Here is a 24,627-nt window from a genome sequence, read left to right as displayed (position 1 = left end):
TGATTTTACTCATATGTGGAATTTAAGAAACAAAATAAATGAATAAAGGGAAAAAAAGAGACAAACCAAAAAACAGACTCAACTATAGAGAACAAACAAATGGTTACCAGAGGGGAGGCTGGTGGGTGAAACAGACAAAGGAGATTAAGAGTACACTTACCTTGATGAGCATTGAGTAATGTATAGAATTATTGAATCACTGAAACTAACACTGTATATTAACTACACTGAAATTAAAATGAAAACAATTTAGTGCCTGCTCAGTAATGTGTTTAAATTAGTGGGGGTTGGGGAAGGTTTCAACATTTAATCCGGTATTCTAGTTTTAGTCAGGAGAGTCATTCAGGGTACTTATCAGCCAGACCTCTGGAAACAAAAGCCTCAGAATCTACTCTACAGAGGTTGATTATTTTCCGGTAAGTGCTAAGCCTAGTGTTTCAATAGTGCTCTAATGTGATCACTGCTTAGTTATGTGAACAGTGTTACAAATTACTGTTGGAAGATATGATTCTTTCTTACCTGACATCAGAACTTAATTAAGCATGTGACCGAGACTTAGTTGGGGAGATGTCTGAGTGGGAGAAAGCCTCAATGATATTGGAATTACATCTTCACATTTTAAATCAGTCCAAACATTCTTCACTCTTTCCATTGTTGGAACAGTGGGAAGCTTGGAATGGGTTTTTTAATGCAATCATTCTTCCAAATGCATAACATGGCACCAGTCCGAGCACTTGTAACCATCTCCAAAATGAGCAGAATGAATCCAAATTCTACTGTGACGGTCTGGCCTGTGGGAAAATGATTTGCTGATTTATAGGGCTGGATGAAGACCATAAAAGTTACTGTCCAAGTTTGTTCTGTAAATTGTCTTTCCTTTCCTTCCCTCTTCTCTTTATTTCCCACTTCTTTCCACAGTATATCATATTTTTATAAAAGTCACTGGTTTGGAAATTCCATTTAGCGATCAATAACAGCATTCATAAGTCAAGCAAGATAAAACAATACATCCTAGATAGTTATTTTCCAGAATTGGAATATTCTCTTTTGCAAGGAATCTATTTCTAAACAGTTAGTCTATGATTATAAGTCTGGAAGGAAATCAGTTAGGAAAAGTGAAAAAATAAATATTTCATAATACTGCTCTTTAAAATGGAAATGCACAAAACATAATTAATGTTAATAGCATTCTTTTATTTTTAATTTTTTAATGTTTATTTATCTTTTAGAGAGAGAGGGAGATCGTGAGTAGAGGAGGGACAGAGAGAGAGGGAGACAGAGGATCTGAAGCAGGCTCTGTGCAAATAGCAGAGAATCCAATGTGGGGCTCAAACTCACAAACTGTGAGATCATGATCTAAGACAAAGTCAGAGGCTTAACCGACTGAGCCATCCAGGGCTCAGTGTCAATGATATTCTTTTCAAATATTTTTTTTAAACTTTTATTCTTCTGGACACCCCTGAATTCACTGCCAAATCTTACTTCTCCACTCCTTATATTCACTATTCTGAATTTTTTATCCTTGCCTTGAATTGTATTTATTTTTTAATTTGTTTTCTTTTTTTTTTAATGTTTACTTATTTTTGAGAGAGAGAAACAGAGTGCGATCAAGGGGAGGGGCAGGGATAGAGAGAGACACAGAATCTGTAGCAGGCTCCAGGCTCCGAGCTTTTGGCACAGAGCCAGACACGGGGCTTGAACCTACAAACTGTGAGCTCATGGCCTCAGCAGAAGTAGGACGCTTAACCACCTGAGACACTCAGGCTCCCCTCCTTGCCTTGAAATTCAGTTTGTAGTTTTATCAAATACTTTTGTACATCTGAACAATATACTGTTAGGTTCCAGCTGTTGTGAACTTCATAAAAAGGATATGTAGCTCTGAGACTTGTTCTTTACTCAACATTGTTATAAACACTAATTATGTTGTTGTGTATATCATTTATTGTTGCTGCTGTGTAATATCCTATTGTTTGAAAATACCACGGTTTATTTATCTGTTCTCTTGTCAATGGTTATTAGTGTTGATTCTAATTATTTTTTTGTTACTTTGAGCAGTGCTGCTAAGCACATTCTGGTATGTTTCTCAACATATATGTGCAAGAGTTCAGGGGAATTCCTACCTAGGAGTGGATGGAATCGCTGAATTGTATAATGTATAAATATTCAACTTTACAAAATAATGCCAAAATGGGGTTCAAAGTGGTTGTACCAATTTCTGTCCTAAGGTTCAGTGTATAAGATATCCCTTAACTGCACAGTCTTCAACATTTGGTATTATTAGACTTAATGATTGTTGCCACTTGAATGGGTAAAAACAATATGTCCTTTGTAGTCTTGATTTGCATTTCTCTGATTCTTGAAAATTGAGCATTATTTCATGTGCTGATTGGCCATGTATATTTCTTTGGGAAATGCCTGTTCATATGTTTTGCTCAGTTTTCTATTGATTTGTTTGTTTTTTATTATTGTTTTCATAGTGCTTCATAGAAGATTTTTAATGTGTTCTTTATAAGAAAACTTTATCACGTGTGGCAAATATAGTCTCTTGGATATAGTTTGTCTTCTCTCTTCTTTTAAATATAATCTTCGATAAACAAAAAAAGAGCCCCACCCCCATGTGAAACATTCATTTCAACAAATAGTGGACATTCATTTTGTGCTAACTACGGCTTCAGGTAACCAGGGATGTTCCTACAAACACAGTACATCCAGACCTTCTTCTTGTGGAGCTGACTTGCTAGTAAGCACATTCTTGCCCCAACCATTCAATAGTTTGTGGGAGCTTTTGAAGCTATTTCAGTTTTTCTCTCTAGAAAGTAGAGTCTCGGGGCACCCGGGTGGCTCAGTTGGTTAAGCATCTGACTCTTGATTTCGGCTCAGGTCATGATCTCACGGTTCATGAGTTCAAGCCTGGCATCGGCATCAGGTCCTGCGCTGATAGCATAGAACCTGCTTGGGATTCTCTGTCTCTCTCTCTCTCTGCCCCTCTGACACTCGTGCTCGCGCTCTCTCTCTCTCTCTCTCTCTCTCTCTCAAAATAAACCTTTTTTAAAAGTTTAAAAAAAAAAGAAAGTGGAGTCTGAGATTCTCACCCCTGCCTTCCTGATGGACTCTAAGTAGACAAACCAGAGGCTCTTCCTGCTTTGACAGAGAAGCGCAGAACTAGCCCCCCCCCCCCCCCCCCCCGCTCCTTTCCTTTGGAGCTGTCACAGGCTTTTTCTCTGGGTGGTGTCCTCATTTCAAGGGACCGATTGGCTCTGCATTCTAGCTCACCCAAGGCAAAAAAAAAAAAAAAAAAAAAAATGAGCTGGGCTACAATGAGCTCCTATTCTCTGCAATGCTCCATGGGTGATGTTCAGAGAAAACAAATTCTCTTAGATAAATGCAACCTAATGCTTTGAATATTGTTTCAGTGTTCGTCTCCGGAAAATTCTCTGATTGAAAAAGAAAAATCTCATTTAACATCTTGATTGTAGCACATCCACAAATGAAATGTTTGCTTGCTCTGGGCTTGGGTGTCTCCTCTGCTATATGTGTGTATGTGTGCATTCAAATGAGGTAAAATTGTGACACACTCTGGGGCTTGCCACCCAGGCATCTTACATTTTCTCTTTTCTTTGGAACTGATTACAATGTTATTCTGCCGGGGAAATGCCTTCCTAGCTTTTTTTCCATCTAAATACCTGCCCTTGAGAATCAAAGGTAGTGATCCCTGAGTAGCCCGGGGTGTCAGTGAATTTTCCACATTGGATTTAATTCACCGGCAGCCCAGAGGTAGGTAGGAATGACTGAGATGTGAGAATTATGCTCTACCACAGCTACTACTACTAGTAAACGTTTATTGAGCCTGTATCTCCGTTCATAAGTATTCATCGTTTTTATCTTCACAACCATGAGACGCAAGTGCTGTTCTCCTCATCTTTCAGGAGAAACTGAAGCAGGAAAGGTCAAGTCTGTCCAGTTTGGAATCTCAAGGGGGAAAGGATCCCCTTGTCCCACCTTCTGTCCATGGCGGGAAGGCTCAGTTGGTTATTAGTGCCGTTTCTAATTATTTTTTTGCTACTTTGAGCAGTACTGCTAAGTACATTCTTATGGATGTTTCTCGACACATATGTCTCCGTAAACAGGAGAGACAGGGAGCTTTGGCATGTGTCTCCTGGTGAAGCAAGTGAAGGCATCGCTGCCAGGAGGCCGGGAATTTTGTCATATACCAGGGGACCACTCAGTGGACTCTGAAGACAGAGAAGGGCCCTGACGCCAGTCCCTCTTCACCCTCCTCCAACCCTCAAAAGACGAGTAGGGTGTCACTGACCAAGCTCTTTGATTTACTTGTTTTGTTTTGCTTTTTTCTTTTATGTCCTTGCAACCAGGCACTAAAAGAGTTCTGCAAGCTCGCCCCAGGGCAGGAGGCAAAGACTGGGCCAAGGAAAAACTAATCAGTTTGGCATTAGCCCCAATCGGTGGTGATATTTTCTGTAGCGCTAATTTCCTGGGCCCTTTCCTTGTGCACCACCAGGCCGATGGGCCTGACGAACGGCTGCTTGGCTCAGAAGCTCAGGCCTCACCGCCTCGTCGTGCGTCCTCCCTCCCTGACTGGTGCCGCAGCGACCAGGGCGTTCCCGTGGACGCGGCCGCCCTGCCCAGAAGCTGAGTAATGACCTGTAAGCACCTGACCAGGAGCTGGAGGCATCCTGATGTTCGATTTTCCTCAAGCACCGTCACCCCATTGCTCTCAAACATGCTGTGTCATTTCGAGGGCTTAGCACTAAGCAGATTTACTGCAAGGCAGTAATAACAAAGAAGGAAATGAAAATATCCTTGATTAAAGGCACTGAAAAACTCTCCACTTGTGCTCTTTTTTTTATCGGTCTTTGAGGCACTGTCGTCTTCCACCGTGAATAAGATGTCCTGCAGCAGCCGGCGGCCAGGAGGGCAGGGTCTCTACTTAGGGCTGGTTTACCTTAAAAGATGTCACATTTGGACTCTGTCAGTTTTACTGCTCTTGGCACAGAGCGCTGGTCCTCTCCGAAATGTAAACTTGAAGTCGTGGCCCTAGAAAGGTGCTTTCACGGCTGAGCAAGTGTGTGCGTTTGGCCAGGCCTTCTACAGAACTTTCCCTCTTGGCTTGCTGGCATCATCATCCGAGGTTTACTGAGTTCCGTGTGCACGTGATACTGCTCCAGATGTTAGCTCTACCTTCCATCCAGGAAACAATGCCAGAGGTTTCCTTTGGGGATACTCTCATTTGTAAACTCTTTGCCGAAGATAACAGAGGAATTTGCCAACAGGCATGATTGGTAGAAATCATGATTTGTTAAGGCATGATTGGTAGAAATCGGTTAGTTAATTGAACGTTCCGGAAAATAAGTTCGGCATAACCATTAGAACCAATTTTCAAAGAATCAGAGTTCCAGACATAGCAAAATTGTGCCAAAAGCCATGCAACCATTCGTTGATGAAACCTGGAAACATTTGAGGAGCTTGCTGTAGAGAGCAGCTCTTTGTGCACATGAGTCTAGCTCTGGAAGTGGGCCGATGCGGTGAGGTAGATGATTGCTCAGAGCTGAATGGTGACCATCAAAAAATAATTATTTGATGAGGGAGACATTTTGGGAAGTTTGCAGAAAAGCGGTCAGTCATCTTCGATTTTGTAATAGACAAGAGCAGGATGCGGTTTGCAAGCCATTCCAGGAAAAGGGATGGGGCTGAGAGGCTGAGCTGACAATTGGAGGCAGGTTGGATCACCAAGAAGTCCCAGGAAGAGGTTGTCGGAAGAAGGAGCAGAGCAGTCAGGGCCTCAGGGAGCATCTTATGAAATGATGTTAGTGGGGCCCATCCACGAGCCAGGCTCCATCCCGACCCTGAGGACCGGAGAGAGGAAGACTGGCCACAGTCCCAGACGGGCAGGGACACTTAGATGGGTTCCAGGACTGAGATGCAGGCACGAGGCAAAGTTGGGCAAGGGAACGGGCACTGCCAGGATAAACTGACTTGATGTGGGATGCCAAGAAAGCGAGTACCTTCCTAGAAAGGGGCCGGGTAGGAGCCGATGCACCCGTGATCCTGGATGCAGTTTGTTTCCAGGGCAGTGAGAAGTCAGGCCTGACTGGGGGTGGGGGCTTGTGCCTTGTGTGTTGCTGCCTGAACTTCCCCTGCCCAAGGCTGCAGCCGCTTCGGGTGGGAGCTCCAGCCTCTGAAGTCTGCCAGCAGCAGGGGCAGGGAATCAGGCAAATCACCACAGAGCAAAGAACCCCAGTCACAGCCTGAGGCAGGGCTTGCAAACTCAAATGCCCGCAGACACCGGGAGCTAAAATGCAGGAAGCAGTCAGATGTGTAAGATGATAGGGAGACACGGGAGCAAACAGGGAGCTCAAATTGAGCAAAACTTGGCATTGGCCAAATCCAATCTTGTGTCTAATCTGGGCCAGACTCGGCCGGTGGACCACACTTCACGGGTCCTAGTCTCCAGTGGGCCCAAGATTTGGGAAAGTGAAGTCGAAAGATTCAAAACAAAGACACAAGATCCTAAGACCAGAAGGCCCAAAAGGGGAAGTCAAAACCAAATGTTTACATTACAACCGCAAATGAACCTAAGAGGGAGGAAAGAGAGACAACATCTAAAGAAGAAACCATGATTCTAGAAGTAGCTCATCTATGAGTTCATGCTTTCAATGGGCATGCGAAGATGATGGAAGTGGAGAAAGGTGACCAAGTATGAACAGAAGGGCAAAGGTTCAAACCGACTTGAGCCCTCGAAGATGCCAAAGGCGAGAAGAGGCAGTGACAGCTGTAAGAACAATAAGAACAAAGGAAAGACAGATCCCTCACTTGTGGCCCGAGGAATAGTAACAGAAGACAGAGAAGGCGGATAGAAATAGAAGCAACAATTTCTGTTTTACTTCCTTCTTTATAGTTAGAATGTTGTTCACACGTAGCGTAGAGAAATAAAATCCTACGCTGTCAGGCAGAATGAAACCTTAAATAGGGAAGGACATGGGGCGCCTGGGTGGCTCAGTCAATTTAAGCGTCCGACTTCAGCTCAGGTCATGATCTTGCAGTTCACGAGTTCAAGCCCTGCGCTGGGCTCTGTGCTGACGGCTCAGAGCCTGGAGCCTGCTTCGGACTCTGTGTCTCCCTCTCTCTCTGCTCCTCCCCTGCTCACGCTCTGTCTCTCCCTCTCTCTCAAAAATAAATAAACATTAAAAAAGTAAGCATAAATAGGGGCGCTTGGGTGGCCCAGTCAGTTAGTGTCTGATGTCATGATGTCACGGTTTGTGAGTTCGAGCCCCGCGTCGGGCTCTGTGCTGACAGCTCAGAGACTGGAGCCTGCTTTGGATTCTGTGTCTCCCTCTCTCTCTATCCCTCCCTGACTAGTGCTCTGTCTCTCTCTTTTTCTCAAAAATAAATAAATGTAAAAAAACATTTTTTTAAGTGTAAATAAAATAGGAAAGGGCAGAGCAAGACACATCTATGCTGCCCTAGTCACTGCCCTAGTCACGTCCTCCATATGAGACATCTTTCCTTTATCAAGGAACTCCAGGGCTAGGATGTGATGCCCCCTGCACCTCATCCCCTCACCTCTCCACCACCAATGCTCTAAACAAACACCTGGGCGTTGTCTGAGAGAGAGTGAAGCCTCTGATAAAGTGCCCAGCACAGGCACTCAGACACGATCCCCAGAGTCCCTTTTGCACCCCTCCAGCATGGTGTCGAGCCTCGCGCAGCCCTGGCCCCTTTCAGAGTCAGTCCCTTTGTTCAGCAGATCCTGTGTATGAGGTGCAAACTTGCTGGGCCCCTGACCCGCTGGAGAGACTGTGTCCCACAAGGTGCGGCACAGCGGTTCTCATCCCTGGCTGCTCGTCGGAACGGCAGGGATATTATAAAAACCTACCAAGGCTGGCCTGCTGCCCCACGTATAGACACAGAATCTCTGGGCCCCAGTCCTTTTATCCTAATATGTAGTCACAGTTGAAACCACTGTGGAAAGCAAGCTAGATGTTTCTCAGGAAGGGTGCTCAGGTCCCTGTTTGCCATATACACAACTAGAAAAGTCACTTCATCTCCCTCTGACGCTTTCTCCTCTGGGAAAAGGGGGCACAGGAACGTGACCTTGCCTAGTTTAGCAGGGTTCGTGAGGTCTGCTGAGGGAGCAGTGGAAGTGACTCATGCACAGGATAATGCTATTTGTATGACTCCTCTGCTATGCTTAGTACCTACAAAGAGAGAGCTAAGGGTTCAAAGGAGGCCACATGGTCACCATGAAAAGGAAGGCATCAGTGAGCATAAGCAGCCTCGTTTGGGCCCATTTCTTCCAATTATAATACATGTTTGCAAGGCTGGTTGAAATAGAAAAGGTTTGTTAAGGTAACATTTTCATGAAGAAAATAAAACCAAGAACATTTTGATCCCCCTCATAGAAAAATGTTTAAACTTACTCTGTTGTGTCTAGATACTGAACTTCTCTAGGATGAGTACAGCGTGTTAATTCCACTGTGTCCTGCTAAGCATAACAAAATGTGTTCAGGTGTGGAGAGACACTTAATTTAGGATTTTATGATTGTCGGCACTTTGTATCTCATGAAGAACATCTTAAGGTTGACAGCTTCTAGCATTTCCTGTTTCTTTCCGTTCGCTTTGGACTTGGGTAAAGCTGAACTGTTAAAGTTAGGAGAATTCGTATTTGACCAGTAGCAACGAGGACTGGAAAACCATCATTTGGAAATACAGTGGATGTCCAGATCTTGGTCTTTTGATACCATTCTCAATTAAAAGGGAGTCAGGGCTCCTGGGAGAAAGATTGCCTCCAGGAATAGGGCAAGGAAGGTACAGCCACAAGCCTGGAACTTCTCACTGTGCCAGAAAGTCAACAAGCGCTCAAGGAACGGCAGTATGTTAGAAGGACACAGTCAGACTACAGTGGCTCCCACCTGCCTAAACCTGGGGCATTCTGAGTATCAAAATATATAATGATATTAATAGCTGTCCCACCTAGAGGGGACAGTTTACCTCCTGAAACTGCTTCCCACCTGTTCAGTCAGAGGAGCCTGTTAAAATGTGAGTCAAATGATGTCACTTCTTTAAGCAAAACCTTCTCAAGCCTTCATCTCACTTAGAACCAAAGCCCACGTCCTTACGATGGCCACGGGTCCTGAGGGTCTGGCCCCTGTGTCTCTAATCTCCTTGCTTATTCCACGTCACCCTCTTTGCTGTCCCTTCAGTGCATCAATCATGTTCCTATCTCAGGGTCTCCGCATTTGCTGCCAGTAGTAGTTTTCCCCCAGATATCTGTCCAGACTGCCCCCTCTTTACCTTTAGTCTTTGCTCAGAGATGTGGCAATCCTTCCCTGCTTTACTTCCTCCGTAACTGCGAATGCTTCCTCATGTTCCTGTCTCCTGCACCAGTATTTAAGATGGGAGAGAGAAATATATCCCCAGAACCTGGAATATAGTGGACACTCAATACATATGTGTATGTGCTGAGATGTTGAGTGAATAAATACACTGATGACGTGCCTACACCGGCACTGTGCTAGGCATGGTATGGGATATGCAAACAAAACAAAATGAAAAACACAAAAAATAACCCCTAACTAAAACCCAAACAACCAAACAATCAAGCAAACAAAACAAAAATTTAAAAAAAAACTAACTAAACCGAAAAAAACAAAACCAAAACCAAAAAACACGTGTGGTCCCCAGCTTGCCAGAACCTGGCAACCAAGTTGGAGGAGGGAAGGGAACAAACATTAGCACAGAAAGTGAGTCGGGTTCCAGGAGGAGTCTTCCCGGTGGCCGGCACTCTGTGGGGAGCTGGTTTGGGTGGGCAGAGGGGAAAGGCAAGGAAAACTATCCCCCCACCCCCACACCAGGGGACACTGCCAAGACGCTTCTTCCAGAGCTAGGAGGAGGGGGGCCGCGGGAACCCAGGGTCAGGGTGGCAGAATGTGGGTCAGGCCAGCCTGTGGAGGGATTTACGGCTCTCAGCGTCCTTCATATTCCCTCCACCCCAACCCCCACCCCAACCTATCCTGCCCAGTGGGCTAGCGAGCTTAGAGTCCCTCCCCTGGGAGCACACCTGACACAAGGATTTGAGGCTAGTGACATGTTCCCAGGAGTCACCCCAGGAGGAAATGAGAGAGGGAAGGGAAGGAAGCTGGTCTGCGTGCATAAGAGAGCAGGATACCCCTGCAGGCGCCGGGCTGATCCAGCTGGGAGCCTGCAGGAAGTGAAAGGGAACAAGTCTCCGATGATGCCCTTCAACTCCCGGTCCTCATTTGCCAGGTGCTGCTGGGGTGTGGGGGGCATCAACTCCCTGGCACCTCCAGCCTGGCCTGAGCAGGGCCCAAGAGACGGCCACGAGACAGAGAGCCGCAGGCAGCCGGGCAGAACTGCTGGCTTGCATGGCAGCGGTGGGCTTTCGGACAGAGGCCGAAGGCGCGCCCAGAAGCACCAGTGCGCTTGCAATTTACGCTTCTACGGTAAATAGAAAGCTAAGTTGTAGAAACCATAAGAATGACTTGTTTTTAAATGGAGGAGAGTAAGAATTCTGTTTGCACCACATCAATGGTTCGCCCAGTTTAGAATTCCTACGAGCCCCCGTCCCTGATACTTCATAAAGACGCAGAAAAAGCTGCACATGTAGTAAAGCAGGCTGATGGGAACCTGCTAATCGCTGCCCTTGTAGTCTAGTGACTAAACCGCCCTTCCTGCTAATGACCGTAATTCACTATCAATATCATCAGTGCTCTAAAAGCCTTCTCCCCAGTGGTGGGGCCAAGAAACAAAACAGGAGTCACACCCCGTTCACTTGCCAGGGCAAATAGCCTTATAGGTGTAATTATTTAAATTTAAAATTAATTAAACTTTACAATTAAGTTATAAACTTATAAATTTAGTATTCAAGTTCAAGGCTGCACTTGCCAGGGAAAAATGTAAAGCAAAACCCACGTGCCTCCTGCTGAGGGTACACTTTTTTTTGAGAAGATGCAAACAAGGTCACAGGGCCTGTCTGCCGGAAGGGAAATCCCTCTGACGGCTGGCTTCCTTTGGAAATCATTTCAGCCTGAAGGAGAGGAGAGGGATGTGCACACACGAGGCTCTCTACTGTCCGTGCCAGGCACACGGTGTGGACCAAGGCTTCTGAAGGCCAAAGAGCGAGGACTTTATGAAAAAGGGAAGCACGTCTCCGAAAGAGGAGCCCGGAGAACTGCCGACACGCAGCCCTGCCTGCGGAGTGGAAAACACCCTTGAACTCTGGAGGTCTGTCAAAACCATTTCCATCAGAAGCAGCCCCACCTTCCACCTGCTGGTAACTGGAGAACACCGAGGTACGTCTTGTTCTGGAGGATTTTTCTTGACTCCTGGAGCCGCCAGGAATGCGGCTTTGGGGGCAGCCAGCCAGGCCTGGGATGTGGGAAGCTGAGGCATTTCAACAGCTGCTCGGGGGCGGGCAGCACATTTTAATTGTCTTGGGGCAATTAGCATAGGGTTTCTTTTCTCCCTCTAACCTTTCAAGAAACTGGTGTAAAGGGAGCCTTTATGGTCCTCTTTGGGAATTCAGTCACCGAGTCAATCATTAGGACCACTGACTTAATCTAGGAGGCGGGGAGGAGTAAGGAAGAGTCTCTCTCTTCCAGGGGCCCTCTGTGGACCCTGCCCAGAGATTTCCCTCCCGTCTGTGGGGTTCTGTGTCCACAGCTGCCCAGAAAGGAGGCCCCTCCTCCACCCTCAGCCTCTCTGGACAAAGAACAAGATTCCTGGAAGAGAATGGTGCAGTGACGTTTGGAGGTGTGCATCAGGGCAGGCTCTCCACGCCCCTTCCTGGGCCGAAGCTTGGGCCTTGGGTCTCCCTCCAGGCAACCACGCTGGTGACACCCTGGTGCCACAGAGCCTGGGCTGGCCTCTCTCCACCCTCTGCTGGCCTCCTGAGCCTTGTTACTGCCCCATGTCAGAACATTGCCGGCCTCAGCTTGGGCCTTCACGTTCATATTCAGACAAGTTTCATTGCACCGGTTGGTCCTCACAGAAGACGGCAGCCAGTTTTATGGGAAGGTCAGGGAGGCACAGAGAAGCTGTGAGTTGGTTAGGGGTGCACAGTTGGCAAGTGAAGAGCTGAGATTCAAAGTTGGGGCTTTTGTCTCCAATCCCAGGGCTCTTCCCTTTCGACTCCGGAGTCTTCCCCTCAGCCTGACATGGGAACAACCATCTTAAAGTACAAACCTGCTATCACGTATTCATAGAAAAGGGATGGGTGTTCCCCCTCACTCATCCCTCTACAGGTTTCCTTTCCCAAGGTCGATTCTAACGCAGGGAGTGGTTCCCAGGTGGGACAGGAGGATGATGACGATGATAACGGCTACCGTTCATTGAGTGCACACCCAGGCACAAAGCTAAGTGACTTATAAGCACTTCTTTTTCTCTCAAATTAGTCCTTTAAACAATCTTATGATTTAAATAATATAACCATCTCCATTTACAGATAAAAAAGCCGAAGCTCGGTTAAATACCGTGCCCTGGATCCCAAAGCTCATAGCGGTCAACCTGGTAATGCAAGCAAACCCACCAGGGTGCTCTTGACCTTGCCTTTGGCTTGGGACTTTCCTGTGACACTGCACAGCAGCCACCTTTCCTCGGGCTGCAACCTCCAAGCTGCCCAGCCAGTGGGCCAGAAGTCCTGCCTGACAAGAGCTGACACTTAGAAAACACGATTAGGTGCTGAGCACTCTTCTTTTCACCCTCACATGTTAACCACGGTTCAATGATATATAAAGCATTTCTCCCCCATTTCACAGATGGACAGCCTGAGAACACAGTCTGAATGACTTGTCCAAGTGCACGGGAAAACCAGGCTCCAGAGTTCATGATCCAAGCACTGTACTCGTTGCTCTGCTTCAGAGATGGTAGGTAACAGGCCACCTTTCACTCTTAGGATCAAAGGACGAAGGCAGATCCCGTCCAATAGACACCCTCATCACAAACAAGGTACTGTCTGGATTTTTCTTTAAGGCAGAGGCTTTGCTCTGGCAGGAACATGAAAGAGCATTTGCTTGATCAGCCTCAGAAGCCACTAAGAAGCATTCTGCTTTTGGAACTGGGCAAGAGGGCAGTGTAGACATATGCTTTGCTAATAGCGCTGCTGGCAGCCCGCGCCCCTGGCAGTAGGATCCGCCTGGGGTGTCTGTTACCAGCACATCTTGTGCTGGGCGATAGGATGCTAGGAAGCCTCCAGCGCCGGTAATGACTTCCTGCTGAGACACGGAGTCGCCCCGTGCCCACACAAAACGCCAGCCGAATCTGTGTGTGTGGCGGGGGGGAGGGGGAATTTTCAGAACAGACTGAAGCACATCTTTCTCTAGCATCTCACTTCCATGTGATTTGATTTTTTTCTGCCCTTTTTTAAAAAAAAATTATTTATTGTTTAATTTACATCCAAGTTAGTTAGCATATAGTGCAACAATGATTTCAGGAGTAGATTCCTTAATGCCCCTTAGCCCATCCCCCCTCCCACAACCCCCCAAGTAACCCTCTGTTTGTTCTCTATATTTAAGAGTCTCTTATGTTTTGCCCCCCTCCCTGTTTTTATATTATTTTTGCTTCCCTTCCCTTATGTTCATCTGTTTGGTATCTTATGTTCCACATATGAGTGAAGTCATATGATACTTGTCTTTCTCTGACTAGTTTCACCTAGCATAATACCCTCCAGCTCCATCCACGTACTTGTAAATGGCAAGATTTCATTCTTTTTGACTGCCGAGTAATACTCCACTGTATATATATACCACTTCTTTTTTTTAATATGAAATTTATTGTCAGATTGGTTTCCATGCAACACCCAGTGTTCATCCCAACAGGTGCCCTCCTCAATGCCCATCATCCACTTTCCCCTCCCTCCCACCCCCTACCAACCCTTTTTATTCTCAGTTTTCAGGAGTCTCTTATGGTTTGGCTCCCCCCCTCTAACTTTTTTTGGTTCCTCAAAAAATTAAAAAGAGATCTACCCTGCGACCCAGCAATAGCACTGCTAGGAATTTACCCAAGGGATACAGGAGTACTGATGCATAGGGGCACTTGTACCCCAATGTTTATAGCAGCACTCTCAACAATAGCCAAATTATGGAAAGAGCCTAAATGTCCATTAACTGATGAATGGATAAAGAAATTGTGGTTTATATACACAATGGAATACTACCTGGCAATGAAAAAGAATGAAATATGGCCTTTTGTAGCAACGTGGATGGAACTGGAGAGTATTATGCTAAGTGATTTTAAAGGGCTGTGTTTCCAACTGATATTTTTATTGGTCACAATGCGAACCTTTTTCTCTTCAGTTATGAGCTCTAGCAAAGGGAAGGAGTCCTGTCTCAATACAGACCAGTAAGGACAGAGGCCCTGAACCTGAACAGTGCCTTAACATATTTCGTGGGAAACATGGAGTGTTTTCCCACTATAGACACGTACTTACCCAGAATTCAGAAACCCCAGTTCTTCAGAGCCAAACCTGTCTTCTTAGGATACCTTCTTCCCTTCCTCCGTGATGGCCAGGAGCCATTTCCTTTCCTGGGGGAAGCGTGGAGAAACCTACATTAGTGAATGCCTTTAATGGGCCATGACCTTGTCAGATGCTTTCGAAGTATCTTTTCAACTTATTCTTCACATCGGAGTTATTATTCCTATTATACAGACTCAGAGACGTTAAGCCACTGATCCAAGGTCATACAGCTAAAAAGTAAAACCAGGATTCAAACCTAAGTCTTTTTAACCACATCCTTACCACCCTTGTGTGCCTTCTCAAATCTCTAGCCCAGAAGATAATTTTACCACACAGAGCTGCCCTACCCACGCCGAGCACAAGGTAGGGGTCTAATTAAAGCTTGTTGAGGGAATGAATAAATGAATGAATCATTTTTTTTATTAACACTCATTTTACCATACGCTTCCCTGTGAACCCCCTTTCCAGGCCGTACCTCCACTCTCCAATTCTTGACACCTCTCCCAAATAATTGTCTCTGCTGTGCACCAATCGCTTTCATGTAGGCTTCCAATGGACTTAGACTTAGTTACTCTTTTCTACCCCCTCATCTGTTACTCAGTCAAATCTTTTGGGTTAACTCGCTTTGCTCCTATTACTCAAGTCAGCGCTGACAGGATTGCAAACTGGTGAAACTCCAAATCTGCAGGTCCAGAAATAGATTGTGAAATAAGCAAGAGGGTAAGGCAGCTATAATCATGATTCTATTAATACCCAATGAATGGAATTCTTAACACACACCACTGTTGGTCTACCATCATGTAGCATCATTCATGCACTTTAGAGTTACAGAAACTCGTCCATCACTTCAGGTCCCCAAATGTGTCATGAACTCACTGAAGCTCTGGCAAACCTCAGTATCCATGCCCTATTGTTACATATGCTGTGTCTACTCTTTCATTTGGAGTTAATGATTAAAGTGTCGCAGTGTTTGGTCTGCTCAAAATTCCATCATTTTCCGCCCCAAAATATTCTCTAAGTCCAATATTTTCAACACTCGACTTCCTGTAGAAATTTTCTTTCCCTTCAAAATAAAGGGAAAAAATTATTTCTGCTCATGGCCCTGTTTATGAAATGGCAACATTTTCTCATAAGAAGATGGAAATCAGGGGTAGTTAAAACTGAAGTCTGCTATAATAGCCCAGCTATAAATGCCTCATAAACTCCTGGGTTGTTGAGGCTTAAAGAACAGAGAAAGAGAAAGAAAAGAGGGAAAAATTTACCTGACTCAGTTTTTCTAGGAGTGTATATTTCCACATGTTAATTAACAAGTAGAATGGTTTTGTGTCAGTCCTATCATTATACACCGACTATTGGGTAAATGTCATTTTGAAATGGTGTTTTAGAGTTGAGGTGTTCTCTCCTGTAGTGTAAAATACCATGCTTCTTTACCTTGGTAAGTTTCTCCCTAAAAGACTGATTTTCACGGGAATCAAAGAAAACACTCACCGACATCAATAATTAACGTCCACTCTTCACTCTCGTCCCCTGAGAAGGGTGCATTTAAGGGAAGACAACAAAGAAATCTAGCTAGTGGTGACATCACTGGACTCCAAGACTTCCCTGGAGAAGGTGCCTCTCAAGGTTCAAAAGACATTATTTAGGTAGACTAACTCTCAGGATCAAACATCAATATTTGATAAGAGCTAAAGCTGGGGCACGTGAAGATAGGAAAAGCTCCTCTTGCTCACCCTACTGCCGAACAATAACAACAAAGACCCACAGCCAAGCTGCCTCCAGTTCAAAAGTGTGCTCAATTTTACTTAAATGTAGCCATTCATTTTTTTCATTCATTCAACAAATTTATCCAACTACGCATAAGGTGCTTATCTAAGTGCTGGAGTTATAGAAAAGAACAAAACAAAGTCCCTGTCCTGATGGCATTTGTATATTAGTGGGCAAGAAAATATATATATATACACACACATGCATATATATTATATACTACACAACATACAGTATAATTATTATACATTATATTAATATAGTATGTAATAGTATATGTTATTATATATGATTTAATTACACACACATATTGTCAGTGGTAACTTCCATGGAACAATAGACAGCAGGGTAAAGAAGATGGGGGCATACTATATTGGATTGGGTTAGGGACAGCCACTGTGACAAGGTAGCATTTGAGCAGAGGCCTCAAGGAAGGGAGGAGTGGTCATTCTGACCTGAGGGAAGACTGTTCTGGTCAGAGTTTACGGGGGCAGAATGTCTGGGTTAGGAACAGGTTGAGTGTGTCTGAGGAGCAGCAAGGAGGCCCTGAGGCTGGTGCAGAGGGCACAGGAAAGACAGTGCCAGCAGACGAGAGCAGGGAGGTAATGGGGCCAGACCATATAGCACAGTGTGGGCCTTTGTAAGGATTCTGGCTTTTGCCCTGAGTGAGATGAGAAGCACTGGGGCTGAGAAGCGTTAGCCGAAGAGTGACGTGACCCAATCTACTAAAACCAAAACAAAACAGAAACACTTGACTGCTGAGTAGAAAACAGATCCAAGAGCAGTGAAAGTAGAAGCTGGGAGGCCATTTTGGAATGTTTTTCAATAATTCAGGCAAGAGATGATGCCAAATGCTGCTGATGGGTCAGGTAAGATGACGACCAAAACCTGACTGCTGGATTGAGCTGTGGGAAAGCCCTGGTGACATGATCAAGAGCAGTTTCAGGAGGGAGGTGAGGATAAAAGCCTGACTGGAGTGAGTTCAAGAGAAGATGGGAAAAGAGGAGTGTAGACACTCCTTCAGGGGGCAGAGGAATAGAGTGGTAACAGAAGGGAGTTACAGGGCCAAAAGAGGGTGCTTTTCTTTTCTTTTATTTGAAATAATTGTTAGTGAAGTAAAGTTTGTATATAAGATTACATAAATTTTAGTTGTACAATATTATAATGTGACATCTGCATACACTACAAAGTGATCACCACCAAAAGTCTAGTTACCATCCATTACAATACAATTGACCACCTTCACCCATCTCCCTCAGCCCCCAGCTCCTTTTCCTGTCTGGAAATTATCAATCTGTTCTCTGCATCTGTGAGTTTATTTTTGTATTGTCTTGTTTGTTCATTTGCTTCTTGTTTCATTTTGGTTTTTGGGTTCCATATATGAATGAAATCATATGATATTTGTCTTTCTCTGTCTGACTTATTTCACTTAGCATAATACCCTCAAGATCCATCCATGTTGTTGCAAATGGCAAGATTTTATTCTTCTTTATGGCTGAATAATATTCCATTATATGTATAGACCACAACTTCCTTATCCATTCATCCATTGATGAACAGTTAGATTGTTTCTGTATCTTGGCTATTGTAAATAATGCTACAATGAACATAGGGATGCATATATCATTTCAAATTAGTGTTTTCATATTATTTAGATATATATCCAGAAGAGGAACAGCTAGATCATATGGTAGATCTAGTCTTAATTTTTTGAGGAATCTCCATACTCTTTTCCATAGTTGCTGCCCAATTTATATTCCTACAAACAGTGCAAGAACATTTGCTTTTCTCCACATCCTCTCCAATACTTGTCATTTCTTATCTTTTTGATAACAACCATTCTAATGGGTGTGAGGTGATATTCCATTGTGGTTTTGATTTCCATTTCCCTAATAATTAGTGATGTTGAACATCTTTTCATGTGCCTCTGTCACAAGTTATTCGTATATGTGTGTTTATTTTGGGGTTCTCAATTCTTTTCCATTGATTTGTGTGTCTGGTTTTTTTGCCAATACCATATCTTTTATTACTATGGCTTTGTAGTATAGTTTGAAATCAGGGAGTGTGATACCTACTGCTTTGTTCTTTCTCCAGATTGCTTTGGCTATTTGAGATCTTCCATGGTTTTGTACAAGTTTTAGAATTATTTGTTCTAGTTCTGTGAAAAAAAAACCTTTAGAATATTTGTGGGGTTTGCATTGTATCTGTAGATTGCTTTTGGTATGATACACATTTTAACAATATTAATTCTCTCAACCTATGAACACAGAATATCATTCCATTTATTTGTGTCTTCAGTTTCTTTCATCAGTATCTTATAGTTTTCAGGGTACAGGTATCTCACTTCTTTGTTAAATGTATTCCTAGGTATTTTGTTCTATTTAATGTAATTTTAAATGGGATTTCTCTCTTAATTTTTCTTTCTGATAGTTTGTTTTTCCTCTATAGAAATGCCACAAATTTTGTAGATTGATTTTGCATTCTGCAGCTTTACTGGATTTGTTTATTAGTTCTAACAGTTTTTTGGTGGAGCCTCTAGGGTTTTCTATATATAGTATCATGTCATCTGCAAATAGTGACAATTTTACTTTTTCCTTTACGATTTGGATGACTTTTATTTCTTTTTCTTGCCTTGTTGCTATGGCTAGGACTTCAATACTATATTAAATAAAAGTGGCAAGGGTGAACATTCTTGTCTTATTCCTGATCTTAGAAGAAAAATGTTCATTTTATCCTCACTGAGTATGATGTTAGCTGTGGGTTCTCATATATGATCTTTATTATGTTGAGGTACATTTCCTCTATACCAAATTTTTGAGAATTTTCATCATAAATGGAGGTCAAATTTTGTCAAATGCTTTTTCTGTATCTACTGAGATGATTATATGAAATTTATCCTTCATTTTGTTAATGTGATCTATCACATTGATTGATTTGTGGATGTTGAACCATTCTTGCATCCTTGGAATAAATCCCACTTGGTCATGCTGTTTGATCCTTTAAATGTACTGTTGAATTCAGTTTGCTATGTTTTGTTAATAATTTGTACACCTATGTTCATCAAAGATATGTTTTCTTGTGGCCTCCTCATCTGGTTTTGGTACTAGTATCTAAAGTAATCTTTAGATTACTTTTCCATTTTGTTTTACATAATCACTATACATTTTTGCTTTGTAGTTACCATGAGGTTCACATGTAATATCCTTTGTATAAAACATCCAGTTTTAAATTGATAGGAACTTAAATTTGAACATATTCCAAAGCTTTGCATTTTTGCCCACCCCCAGGTTTTACTTATTTTTTAAAAAATGTTTATTTTATTTATTTTGAGATAGAGTGTGTGTACGAGTGGGGAAGGGACAGAGATCGAGTAGGAGAGAGAATCTCAAATAGGCTCCTCATTGTCAGGGAAAAGCCTGACGTGGGGCTCAATCTCATGAACCATGAGACCATGACCTGAGCCAAAATCAAGAGTTGTCTGCTTAACCAACTAAGCCACCCTGGTGCCCTGACCCCAACATTTATATTTTTGATGTCATATTTTATATCTTTTTATTTTATTCGTCACTTAACTAATTATTGTAGTTCTAGTTAATTTTTCTACTTTTGTCTTATAACCTTCACACTTCTTGCTTTATAAGTGATTGATCCACTATCTTTACTATCTATACATTTACCTTTTTCAATGAGATTTTTCTTTCATGTTTTCTTGTCATTAGTCATTTTTCTATTCAGTTTAAAGAAGTCTTTTTATTGTAAGTCTGGGTTGGTGGTAATGGACTCCTTTAGCTTTTGCTTATCTGTAGAACCTTTAATCTCCCTCCCAGCTCTGAATAATATTCTTTTAGGGTAGAAAATTCTTGGCTGATTTTTTTTTCCTCTCAGCACTTTGAGTATGTCATGCCACTCTCTTCTGACTTGCAAAGTTTCTGCTGAAAAATCTGCTCTTATCCTTATAGAGTTTCCCTTATACATAACAAGTGTTTTTCTCTTGCTGTTTTTAAGGTTCTCTCATTAAGTTTTGCCATTTTAATTATAATGTATCTTGACGTGGATTTCTTTGGGTCCATTTTATTTGGAATCCTCTGGACTTCCTGGACCTGGATGTCTATTTCCTTCCCCAGTATGGAAGTTTTCAGCCATTATTTCTTCAAATAAGTTTTCTGGCCCTTTTTCTCTCTCTTCTCCTAGAACCCTATAATGCAAATGTTATTTCACTTGATATTGTGCCAAAGGTCCCTTAGGTTATCTTCACTTTAAAAAATTCTTATGCTTTGTATGAGCGAGTTCTATTGTTTTGTCTTTCATTGTCTTTTATTTGATCCATTATTCTGTTTCATCTAGTCTGCTGTTGAACCTTTCTAATGTATTTTAAGTCCAGGTATTGTATTCCTCAGCTTTGTAAACTCCGTTGATACTTTCTTATGTTTCCCATCTCTTTGGGCACCTGGGTGGCTCAGTCAGTTAAGTATTTCCCATCTCTTTGTTGAAGTTATCACTATGTTTATCCATGCTTCTCCTGAGTTCAGTGAACATCTCTATGACCATTAGTTTGAACTTTTTATCAGGGATGTGCTTATCTGTTTCATTAAAATCTTTTTCTGAGGTTTTGTCTTGTTCTTTCATTTGGAGCACATTCCTCTGTCTCCTCATTTTGCTTGACTCTCTGTGTTGTCTCTATGTATTAGATAAATCAACTACTTCTCCCAGTCTTGAAGAAGTGGCCTTGTGTAGGAGATGTACCATGGGGTTCAGAGGTGCTATTGCCTCTGGCCACCAGAGCCAGGTGCTCAAGAAGTGTCTCTTGTGTGAGCTGCATTTACCCACCTAGTGTGGTGGGGCTGCAGCTGTGGCACAGGGTGAATGGAGTCCTCTCCTGACCTGGCTATGACATATAGCTGTGACAGTGGGGTAGGCAGCGCCCTCCACAGGGTATATCCTCTGGCCTTAACAGGGAAAGTCCCTAAAGGGTATCCATCAGAGCTGGCATTAGCAGATTAGAATAAGATCACATAAATCGCACATGCCAGTGTCTCTGGTCCTCAGAGATAGTCCCAAGAACTTCCTGCAGATGCCCCAAGATTAGTAAATGAGTCTCCTTTATACACAGTTCAGGCACTTTTGAACTGGTGTTTTTGTACTGGGTCCCTGGGTGAGTTAGTCTATATGTAAGCAGGTTCTCTGTTCCCTACAGTTCTATGGTTTTTCTGGACACAATCCCCATTGGTTTTCAAAGCCAGACAGTTGGGGAGCTTGTCTCTCCTATGCAGAATCTAGAGGTTAGGGTGCCTGATGTGGAGTACAATTTACTTCTCAAGTTAAAGTTCTACACTTTTGAGATCCTTCCGAATTGTGGACTGCTGTGCCAGGGTGGAGTTTTTCCTAGTGAGAACATGTCTCTGCCTCTCCTATCCACTTTGATGCTGCCCTCTTATCTTCTGTTGTAGAGGCTCCACTCATCCAGTTTTCAGGTATTTTTCAGAGGAAATTATTCCATACATAGCTGTGTCCATGGGAGATGGCAAGTTCAAGATCTACCTATGCCATCTTCTTAAACCTTTTATTAGGAATGTCCTTTTAAGATAGGAGGAATAGCAAGATGTTTGTATGCTGTAGAGAGTGATCCAGTAGAGAGTGGAAAAAGTGATTGCATAGAAACAAAAGGAAACAGAAACTGTAGAGATTTAAGTGGGATGGATTTTCTGTTACGTTTGAGGATCAGAGTTTGGATAGGTATCATCTTGGATGGTTCACAGTTATGAGAAGGCAATGTAGGTGGATGGGTGGATAGATGGGTTTGTCGGGATTTGAAGGAGCCCTTTTCTGACCATCTACAATCTCAGTGGAATAGGAAGTAAGATCACACACACAAAATCAGCAGAGAATGGACATAGAGAAAGAGAATTTGGACATCTCCAGGAAGCAGAGAAATTGTGAAATAGTCTCCTAAGAGAACAAGAGAGTAAAGGGACAACAGAATCTAGTAGGGATTTCCAAGCACAAAAAGATCCTATTTGAATTACTGCCTTGAATTTGAAGTGAAACCAATCAGATTGGTTGCATGGTCTCTAATCACATTTAGCTAGTAGGTTCAAGTATGAATGGGTGAAAGGTTGGATTCAACTAGAGTTAGGATTGTTCTCAGGGAAGCAGGACAAAGAGGGATCACGGGAGTTCAGAGTGCATAGCTGAGAGTTGCAAGTAATTATAATTCTAGGTCACGAGATCTGAGCTGTATAAGGAAGGAAGAGAGAACATGAGTGGGTTGAGAAATGGTATGATTGTAATTGGATCAATGGATTGTAGGTGTTACTGGTTACAAAAAAAAATTTGTTGCAGTTGGGGTACTAGAGGGAGTAAACTGTAAAGATAGGAGAGTGGGTTACTCAGAGGCAAATGTGAATTCTTTTGCTAATGGAAGAAAAGTGTATTAGTATCAGTTTCTTGGCCCTTTCCAGCCCACAGAGGTCCCCTTCCTTCACCTTCACCTTCACCACAGTAGTGGTCCAGTTCTTGTCACATAGTATCATTCTGATTTACCCTTCTGCTTCCCTCTTTCACATTTAAGGACCTCTGTTGGTATATCGGACCCACCTGGATAATCCAGGACACTCTCTGTATTTAAGGTCAGATGATTAGTAACCTTAATTCCATCTGCAATCTCAATTCCTCTTTGCCACATAATGCAACACATCCACGGATTCTAAGGATTCAAACGTAGACATCTTTGAGGGGGGTTATTATTCTACCTACATAGGAGTGTTGTTATTGGTAAAGACAAGGTTTAGCTCTGGTTGTGAGAGTGAGTGACTTAACTGGGGTAGAGAACAAGATCATTGGACAAGAGAAGGTTTGGGAAATGTTTGGATAGTGGAAAGGATATCTGCAAGAATATTGAAATTAACAAGAAGTATAATAGGAATGTATTAAACAAAATAATAAAAAATTTAAATCATCAAGGAATGGATGGTAATGGCTAGAGGATAAAGCAATTTTCATTGACAAGCTTTTGGGTGAGAGGTGGTATTGAAAATAGATGCAGGGCACCTGGGTGGCTCAGGCAGTTGTCTGACTTCAGCTCAGGTCATGATCTCATGGTTCATGGTTCAAGCCTCGTGTTGAGCTCTATGCTGATAGCTCAGAACCTGGTGCCTGCTTCAGGATTCTGTGTCTCCTTCTCTCTCTGCACCTCCCCCACTCACACTCTGTCCCCATCTCTCAAAGATAAATAAATGTTAAAAAAATTAAAAAAGAAAATAAATGCAGTGGAAGTTGGAGTCAAAGGAGAAGACATTTCCAAGTTCTGCTTCTCCAGAAGAAGGTTTATAAAAGGTAATCAAATGACCAAGAATTCCAGAAATGTGGAATTCTTTTATTGCATTTCTCAAGGTGAGCTATCATAAGTGTAAAGTCTTGTTTTAAACTTTTCAAAACTTTTAAACATCTATTACTTTCATGTATGCTCAACTGTGAGATGGAAACAGGAAGGTTATCTTTCATTATTCTTTCATCATTTAGAAAGAAAGGGATTAGTTGACAGCAGATAAGTGAAGCATTAGCTTTATCTTGTGCCCATTCAATTACTTAGCAGAGTTATTGAAAATATCATGAGACATACAATAAAGCATCTCATAGCTTCTTTCCTCCAGGAGACTAAACTCTTGGGTCAAAATTCCTTTGATAATCTTATAAAAGCTCTGGATTTTTGCCCTTAAAAAGGCACATGGGTAAGTATACACAAAATTTACTTATAATTTCATGACACCCCCAGTTTCCCTAAAGTCCCAAGGGATCCATCCTAGGATAAGAACCTCTTGTCTAAATGCTAAAGTAAAACTATACGCAGTAGAAATGGACTAACAACGTAAGTCACAGGGGAAGGTATAATTGGATGCCAAATGATGTGGCACAGGAAATAGTAGTTTTAATCCGGAAGAGTGTTACATCACTGATCTTGGGAATAATTGTGGAAAGACACAGAGAATCTTGAAGAATTGAGAAGATTACATGTAAAAGAGGAAAGATAGAATCCCAGTTAGGAAGAGGGAGAGGAGAAAAATTGGCAATTACCTTGGGGACAGTGCATAGACCAGTCTGACCATCCGTGAAATGTGGGCAAAATGAGTATTAAGAAATATATGTGAAAGACAATGAAAACTCGTGGTGAATAGAGCACCCCCACCCCCAACCCCGGCCAAACATTATAAATGTGGTCAATGGATTTGTTTCAGGATGAACAATGCGTAAAACTATTATTAAAATTGATTCATTAGGGGTTTCTACATGTGTGCCAAACACTTATAAAAGCTATTTTCAAAAGAAAATATTGTAGCAGGAAAAAGTAACTTTAAATGAGAAAGTTCTTATAAGATTGT

At 42.8% G+C, this 24,627-nt stretch overlaps 1 long non-coding RNA gene across 2 annotated transcripts in view; it reads right to left on the bottom strand.

Moving 5' to 3' along the window:
- Window positions 1-24,627, bottom strand: part of LOC123386493 — a 40,136-nt gene that overhangs the window by 4,233 nt on the left and 11,276 nt on the right. The window contains exon 4 of one of the 2 annotated variants that reach the window (XR_006600414.1): window positions 14,462-14,556. This is a non-coding gene — a long non-coding RNA (uncharacterized LOC123386493). Of the gene's footprint in view, window positions 1-14,157; window positions 14,557-24,627 lie in introns of those variants that run through there. The other variant, XR_006600413.1, reaches the window with a different exon arrangement.

This window comes from Felis catus, chromosome B4 (genome assembly GCF_018350175.1).
Source record: "Felis catus isolate Fca126 chromosome B4, F.catus_Fca126_mat1.0, whole genome shotgun sequence".
Taxonomy (NCBI): domain Eukaryota; kingdom Metazoa; phylum Chordata; class Mammalia; order Carnivora; family Felidae; genus Felis; species Felis catus.
The sequence above is the reverse complement of the archived record's forward strand: the minus strand, read 5'-3'. Positions and strand labels throughout refer to the sequence as shown.